The 8699-nt window shown below is 31.4% G+C and overlaps 1 long non-coding RNA gene across 2 annotated transcripts in view; it reads right to left on the bottom strand.

Moving 5' to 3' along the window:
- Positions 1 to 8699, bottom strand: part of LOC111636132 — an 83375-nt gene that overhangs the window by 71450 nt on the left and 3226 nt on the right. The window lies entirely within an intron of this gene.

The following is an 8699-nucleotide window of genomic DNA, read 5'->3' as shown; positions in this document are numbered from 1 at the left end:
TTATTCACGTAATCGAAATATCTAGTGGGCAGGCGGCTAACAGCCCAGAACCGGTCCTTGACAGAGTTGTAATCTTATATGTGTGCAGCTTTCACCCAAGGTCGTAGGCTTCCACCGGCTACACCGGGTGAGGTTGGTGTTCTGTAAAGCGCATGCGCAAATCTTGCTTTTTGTAATCTGAAAATACAGGAGATTACACTCCGTCACTAATATTCCAATATACAATAGCAATTTTTTTTTGTTTTTTTCCACGTGTAGTATAGAAAATTATAATAAGATACATAATGCGGTTATAATAAAATATTGTGCGATTATTTTCATATAATTAAAATTAATATTTATTTATTTTTTAGAGAATACGAGGGAAGCGGCGCTTCCAACGCTTCTAATGACGGCACGCCACTGGTTTTAATATCGTTGCCAGTAATTAAAGAAATCATTTCTAACATTATGCGAGAAAATATTTGATAATTAATTGTGTCTTTTAATTCTGTTTCTTACCGATCCTGTAAATCTGTCTTCTCCGTCTAACGCAAATGCTATACACTGAAGCCGTTTCAAACCATTCGACGATATCTTGTTTTATCACTTTTGTCTTCGTTTATTTTTATGTTGGACTGGAAATAAATGTTTTTGAATATCCAAAATTTCGCTCTAAATTCAAATTTTGCTATTATAAACGAGTCAAAGTGGATAGTTTCAATCGGAATTGAGAAAACATCTAGAAATTTAATAATAATAATAATACTTTATTGCGTGAACCTTAGTTCTTTGCAAGGGGGTTTAACTATAAAAGTAAGTAATATTTAACAAATTGATGAAATAGCTTAGCACAGGATAACACAAAATAAAATATACAGTAATAATAAATTTTTTGAAAAACAATAAATTAATTATATCTTTCCAGGATTTAAATCGTATCAAATATTTTTTCCTGTTGTTTCAAATTTGATTCAGTGAAAGAACAAGTTCCCAAGTTTCATACATTTGCGAACTATAGTTACTGTAAATTCTCTCGGGATCTATTATTAGTCTAGTGTTATATGTGAAAATATAATTTTGACCACATCTCAGCTGTAGAATTAATTGTTTTACATAATAATTTATATCTATAAACAAATAATCCTAACACAAGTTGATTTAAAACTATAATATAATTGGAAATCCTTGTTCTTTTCCAACAAAGACCGTTCTTGTATGCTCTGTTTGCAACACACTTTTATAATTAATGTTTGATAACTTTTGATCAAATGAGGATCTTGGGACAACCATAGAAATGAGAAACTGTGTCAGTCTAACAGATTAACATAGAGAGGATCTCAGCGCCATCATCCAATTATATGTATAACTGTCCATTTTTTGAACCTAATTTATAGAGTTTCTTATACGCTAATTAAACTTAACTTTTATCCTCAAATTTCAAAAGTCTAATTTAAAATAAAATAATTCCTTTTATTACAATTGTCGATATTCTAGAAACACCAAACTCCAAATGCGCAATGTGTAAGCTGGAATTTTACTATATAGCATAAAAAGTTTTCGAAAATAAAATGGAAATTGTCCTTGCTTTATATCATAATAAGTAATTGCCCATACAGAAGCAGCATAAAGTAATACAGATAAATATATAAAATTTCAATCAATGATTTCATTATATTTTAAATAAATTTTATATTAATATGAGCAGAATTAAATTTTTGCTCTAGAAAGAATTGACCACATAGAACCCGCTGCCATTTTGGCCTGTAAAAATTGCCCAGAAGACAAAACTGCCAGATATATGTAATATGAGGCAACTTGTAAAGGTTAGTTATTAAGAAACTATTTCTCTGGGTGATAATGTTCAAGAAGAGAGGTAGACTATCACTTCAGTTTTTGAAACATTTATAGTTAAGCCGTAGTCACAACACAAACTCCTCTAAAATTGCAATTTTCTTTTGCAACATTTGTGGAGTATTGGCAAGAATTACAGTGTCATCATCATACATTAGGACGTGTAACTCAACTCGATCAGAGAGAAAAATTCCAGGTAAGTCAGATTTAGTAAGTTGAACTATCAACCCGTTAACATATAAATTAAAAAGCAATGGGCTTAGAATCTCATCTTGCAAAACTCCAATGTTAATACCAAATGAATCAGTTGTTTCGGCTAGTATTTTTATTCTTTCAGTAGCTTTGGAATATATATCAATGATAAGACAAAAAACTGTTTATTCATTCTCATTCTTTCTAATAGAGACTATAAGACTTTAGATCTGCCTTTGATACTGTCAATTAGAAGTCCACAAAAATAGCATAAAGTTTTCCTCTCTTTCTGCAATCAGTAAAAGTATCTGGTTTTGACAAGATCAGCCGGGTCGAAAACCTGCTTGCTCCTGACACAATATCATATGTAATAATCCAATCTTCTAATCTTTTATTTAATAAAGACAAACAGTTTCTCAATTAAAAGAATCTAATATATAGAATTAAAATTTTTGGGGTCATATAATCACCTTCTTTTTATATATTGAAGTAATCAAAGAATAATCCAATGAAGTTTCCGAAAAACTATAATTTATTTTAAGAGCTAAAAACTTTTACTATTGTAAAAAGGAACTTTTCTGAAAGACAATTTAAATATTCTATTCTAATGAAATCACTTCCAGGTGAGATACCAGCTTTAAAACGATTAATTGCTCCTTTTATCTCAATTTAAAATCTGGAAACACTTTAAATACATCCATTGACAATTGTTCATCATTAATAATTAAGAATATTCTTTAGAGAATTTAGCAGAATAAAAATTGAACCATCTTCCCAAAGCAATTTGTCGTACAGCAGTGAAACGTGACAAATAATCAGAACGTCCCATCCTACGATTAAACTCTGTACAAAGATCAAGTTACGTATTTGCGCCATGTAGTAGTAGTTTTCTATAAGCAACAAAGTATTCTTGAAATCATCATCGTTATTATTATTAGGCAGAATATATGACACTATTAGCTAAATATTGGCTAAGTCTTAAGTCTTCAGTATCTAGTTCAGTCACAAATCGTGACTGAAATATCAATTTAACTTCAGAAACTGCGTCTAATCTAAGTCCGACAATTAATCCACCACTGGGTCTACCTGATGATAAATTTGAATCAATATTTTTTAATGAATATAAATTTCGAGAGACGTACGCCACATTTCTATCAGACAGAACACATCCATTTTATATGTCAGATTCCATAAATTAGGAAAGTAATATTTATTATTTACACCTGCCATAATACAAAACTTCTATTTTATAATATCATTATGTACAGAGCTTTATATTCGTCATCCTTGTCCTTTATATCATCATACTGTTTATAAACTATATTGCTAAAAAAGATTGTTTGACATCTGTCTAGATAATTTCACCTTTGTATTACACGAAAATGTCTTATCGTCTATAATCTGTTATATGGCAATTTCCTAGTTCCTTTTGAACGCCTTTCTTTACCTTAGATCCTTAATTCGTTTGATAGTTTTTGTATTGGTCGAGTATTCGTCGTTAATGAATATGTTTAAACTTTTTAAATTACTAACATTTTTATATATTTTTCATTTATCTTCAAAACTGATCAACTAACAAATAATTAAATCTTTTTCTATTTGGTTTAAATTTTCCAAATCACGCTTAATGCTCACATCCGTAACCTTTAAGTTATCGTTAAGTTTCTCAAAAGTGCATCAATTTCTGTAATTGATTTATCACCTTTATCAACATTACCTTTTTTCTCTCGGTTTCCAGGACATTGTTTTGGTATTTTTTATCTTTCGGCACTAAGTGTATATTTTCAATCCACGCTTACATTCTATCTAAACACTCTAAAAGAATTTGTAATTTACTATTTGAAAATGCCCGACACCAGTTAGAATAGTTTCGAATCGCGTTCTAACTGGCGATAAATAGTCGTTGAATCTGAGTGGTATTTTATGAGGAGGGATTTATGCTTTCGTGGGAAGTCGATGGAGTTATATCTCAGTTTGTTTAATGATCTTACTAAACACATTTATTTAAACATCTACATGATAATATCTTACAAATAATAATAATAATAATCGAGATGGTAATAAATGAACCGATACAATCGATAAGTCAATCTTCACCTTATATACGAAACAGATGGACCAACAGTAAAAGTAACAGAATGTGGCAAGAATTTGTGGACAAAGGGAACTACGAAGTGTTACTTTAACTTCCAAAGGAACAATTCCATTCTCTCTGCAAATCAGAGGAAGTACAAAGATGGCAAGTATTGATAAATTTCCATCTTTTCAAAATGAAGTAATATTTTAAAATATTAATCAAATAGACCTATTTAAAATACCAAAACGTTCCCTTTTTAAACCCTAGGTTCTCATAATAAAGCTTAGTTCACACTGAGCAAATAGCGAAAAGCGACTTTTATTCGCTTAGCGAAACTGACCTTACAACTAAAAGCCAAAAGCGATTGCAAATTTTAAGCAGCCAATCATTTGCAAGCGAGCGAAAACGTCATCTGGAAAAACAAAATGGCCGCTTCTGATATTCCGTCGTTAACCACATTTGTTTATTTATTGAGAAAGAAAAATAAGCCAAAAAGAAAACGATGCTGGGTGAAAAAATTATTATTAAAAATCCGTAATTACAATATGTCCTCTATTGCGTGAGAAAGTTTCTGTAGCCATTTCGAAAACAACAAGAATCATTGCGGGAATACGATTGGTGGCGAAATTTTTTCGCTAGCGAAAAAACTCAGCAGTTCCGAACTTCGAAGCGATTGGCGAAATGGAAAATTGGCCTGAAACGACGTCGTGTCTGACGTGTTATTCGCTATGTTTTTCGCTTTCGCCAGTGAATCGCGCTCACAATCTTTACAGATGGATCAAAGAATGCAGAGGGCACGGGCTCGGCCTTCATTGTTTTTATCAATGAGGAGGAAATATATCAGAATTCTGGCACTCTTCATCCTAACTGCTCTATATTCCAGGCAAAACTCTGTACTATTTACATGGCTGTTCAATGGTGTGAAGCCAATCTTACTGGGAGTAGAGTTACAATTTGCTCTGATAGTGCTTCAGCAATCAATGCATTTAGGAATCCCAACAACCTTCACTCTCTGGTTAGAAAGATTCTAAACCATATACCTTGTGCTCATAACTATTCCCTCGAATGGGTGAGAGGACACCCCGAGAGGTCATCGGGGTGTCCTAGGTAATGAATGTGCAGATTTACTTGCCAGGGAGGCTGCAACGATCAGTACCTCTGGCCCCTTCAAGTATTCAGTGCTACCTGCTTCTTTTCTTAAGCTCCAACATTGGAACTACAGCTTGGATCTCTGGCAGCAGAGATGGGATAGCTACAATGGCCTTGCCGGGAACTTTTTTCCATCTATTCATGAACACCTTTTTCACCACTGGGTTAGTCCAGATTTTGAAACCACCCAATTCTTCACTGGGCATGGGAGATTCCGGGCCTACTTACAGAGGTTTGGCAAATCTGCAACGGACATCTGTACCATCTGTAATTGCCGTGATGGGGTTGAGCACTACTGTATATATATACGTGCGTCCAATGACCGAGGATGCTAGGCACGAGCTTGCCCTTGCTCTTAGCCACAGGGGTATTAATTGGCCTTGTGAACTTCGTGTCATTCTTAAGGTTAGTGACACCTACAAAGCATTCAAAAAATTGATTCATAAGTATCACATATGCTCCGTCATTCATTAAGTTGGTCAAGTCTGTCATCGGGCACTATCTTCATTTGCTCCCTGCACATTATTGTACAGTACATATCATTATCCGTTCTGCTGCAACATATATCTGTGTAATGTTTATTATTACTATTAGTATTGTCTATTTTATACTACTGTACATGTTATTCTACTCTCAAGTTATGTATCACATCAGTTGATTTGTATCGGTCATCTCACCATCTGTTCATACTTCTCTATTGTCATACTGTTTATACCTTATCTCTCTGTTATTAAGTATGTATTTATCTGTGCTTTGATATATCTCTCTATTTAACCAGATTATGCTCTGGTGGTATCGGGAGTAAATAAAGATAAAGTGTAAACTAAGCTTAAGACAAGATCGGCTGTTCCGCCGACTCACCAGAAACATTCTCTTCGCCTCCCATTGGTTTTCTTACGTTTCGTCTCAACATAACGGTGAAAAAGCTTTCCTTTTCTAAAATGGAAATTTATCATTTTCCAAGAAAAAAAACAAATATGAGTCAAATTACCAGAAAGCAAAAATTTCATCTGACTAACATACTGTACTGTATGTACATACAATTCATCTTTGTTTTATCAATGTGGAATTAAATTAACTTCGCTACAAACTCCCGAATAAACGGATACCAATTTTTCTGTCGTAGATGTACACAGACTTGTGATACATCCATTTGAATATCCCTAATAAGTAAATACGAAGAAATTGCGAATTCTAAAATTCAATGCTTTCTTACGAACTACGATATTTAAAAATAAAACGAACGGTTTAGTTTGTTTTATTTTTAAATATTCCTTACATAATTATTATGAATAGCATAAGATCAGATTACAAAAAGACTAAAAAAGTTAGCAAATTAATCAGATGTTTAAAAAGATATTTTACTTAGATATATCTATTTTCTTTCAAATGAAAAAAAATTTAAGCTTTTTAGACCGACTTACAAACATGATATGATCTATTGTTTATAACACTGATCAATTTGGGGGTGGTGGTTTTTCAAAATCAAAGTCAGAACGCCTTCTGCTGAGGGGAGATTGATTTTTCAGAATGTAGACCAGAACCGACGTGTCTGTGTAGATATGTTAATAGTATAAAATATACAAGATTATTTCAGTGATACGGCAATTCAGTTGTTTTATTTACTGATTATTTTTATCAGCGAATAAAAAATAATAGAAAACTTTAAGTTATTTACATTTATTTTAAAATTTTGATGCAATATTCATACCGAGATCTACACATAATAAATATAACAAACTTTTTTTAAAAACTTTTAACATATGGAATTGATTAACAGAACTAAAGGTTTGAAATTATCTTAAAAAGTTTTAATACCCAGCATTAATTAAAATAAAAAACAGAATGATTTAATAATTTACTGGTTAATAAAGCAGAATAAACACAGATTTACCATAAAGTGTTTAACAAACTATTCAAACAAAACCTAAAGTATTAACGATATTTTTCACCCATCTGTACTGACCACGAGTAAAATGCACTCGCTCATTTTAAAATTACTATTTAAATTTTAAAGATTGTTAATTTTATGATCACTTTCACTGTTTCATGCACGTTTTGAAAGAATTTGAGCATACGAAATTACATANTTAATGATCCAAAATGTCATCAGTCAGAAATATTATCTAAAGCATTTCTCGGGGATAGGCTCGGTATTCTTTTTGGACCAGGCCTAATGTAAACTTTGCATTGTTTTGTTTTTTTTTTACTTAGCAATATCCTCTCAATCTTCCCGTGTTTCAACAACTTTAGAGATCCCTTTTATAGTAACCCAGCAGAAAATTCTTCTGGCTGAGCCTCAAGACGTATACTCATCCGGCAGATTACTTTGTCGGATGAGAGGGAACAGTATGGAAATAATTTTTATTAAGAACTATACATTTTAGACTTATACAGTTTTTGCGATTGTGTTCTTTTGTGTCTATTTTACATAGTAATAATTTTTTTGTATTTTATTTTTAAATAAATTTGTCACTTTCGATTTTTTAAATAAACACACTGCTTGCACAACTCAAGGTCATTATTGTAGTGAGGTAAATGTTTCTTTTTCTGTCTTTTTCTTTAATTTTTGTGATATCACAAATTTATATAGTTCATTACATATTTTCGTTAGAGTTTCGTGATTTCTGATAATTGTTTTTTTTAATCGTAAATGCAATGTATAAATGTAAATTTTTTATTACTTTGTTAGTTTTGTTTATTGCCTTATTTTCTGAATGTGAAATGTGTCACTTATGCAATAGACACGATCTAAATCACTGTGAATGGAATCTCCAGAAAATCTTTCAAATCATCATCATATTTATTATAGTTCGCTTCCTCATCTATTTCACAAAGACATCACGAAACACATTTATCATTAAATATTATAGTTTTGTTTTAAATGTAAGAATTGTTATATATAACAATCTGGGAATGAAAATCAAACTAATAAAAACTGTCTAAAGGTTACGTTGCCAGAGGAGGGTTTTCTGGAAAGTCGAGTTCAAAGTAACAAAGAGAAATAACAAAGTGAGTAAATTTTACTCATGATTAGTACTAACAGTTAGTTCGAATTTTGTTAGAATAATGCTTGCAAATAATTTACATCTTTAAATGTATTTTAAAAAATCGTAAATAAAATGTATTTTTAATGATAATTTGGCTTATATTCTTGAAATTTGATGAAAAAACTCAAATATAACAACAATAGCATTTCGATGTTTAAATAATTGAAATACAGTAGAGCGTCGATTTTCCGAAAGTCAATCATCCGAAAGAATTTCAGTCGGCAAATTTAAATTTTCGCCAGTGCTGTGGCGCTTCAATCTTTCACTATGTCTTCGGCTACTCAAATATTTTACGTTTTTGATACTAAATTAACATCTGAAGTATAATTTTTTATTATTTTTATATTTTTCAATATATTTATTTTGTTTGTACAAAATAAAAAAATAATTTTTAACGA

This window comes from Centruroides sculpturatus, unplaced genomic scaffold (genome assembly GCF_000671375.1).
Source record: "Centruroides sculpturatus isolate CEXI.00-Female unplaced genomic scaffold, Cexi_2.0 scaffold991, whole genome shotgun sequence".
Classification (NCBI taxonomy): Eukaryota; Metazoa; Arthropoda; class Arachnida; order Scorpiones; family Buthidae; genus Centruroides; species Centruroides sculpturatus.
Note: the sequence above shows the minus strand (reverse complement) of the source record. Positions and strands in the feature narration are given on the sequence as shown.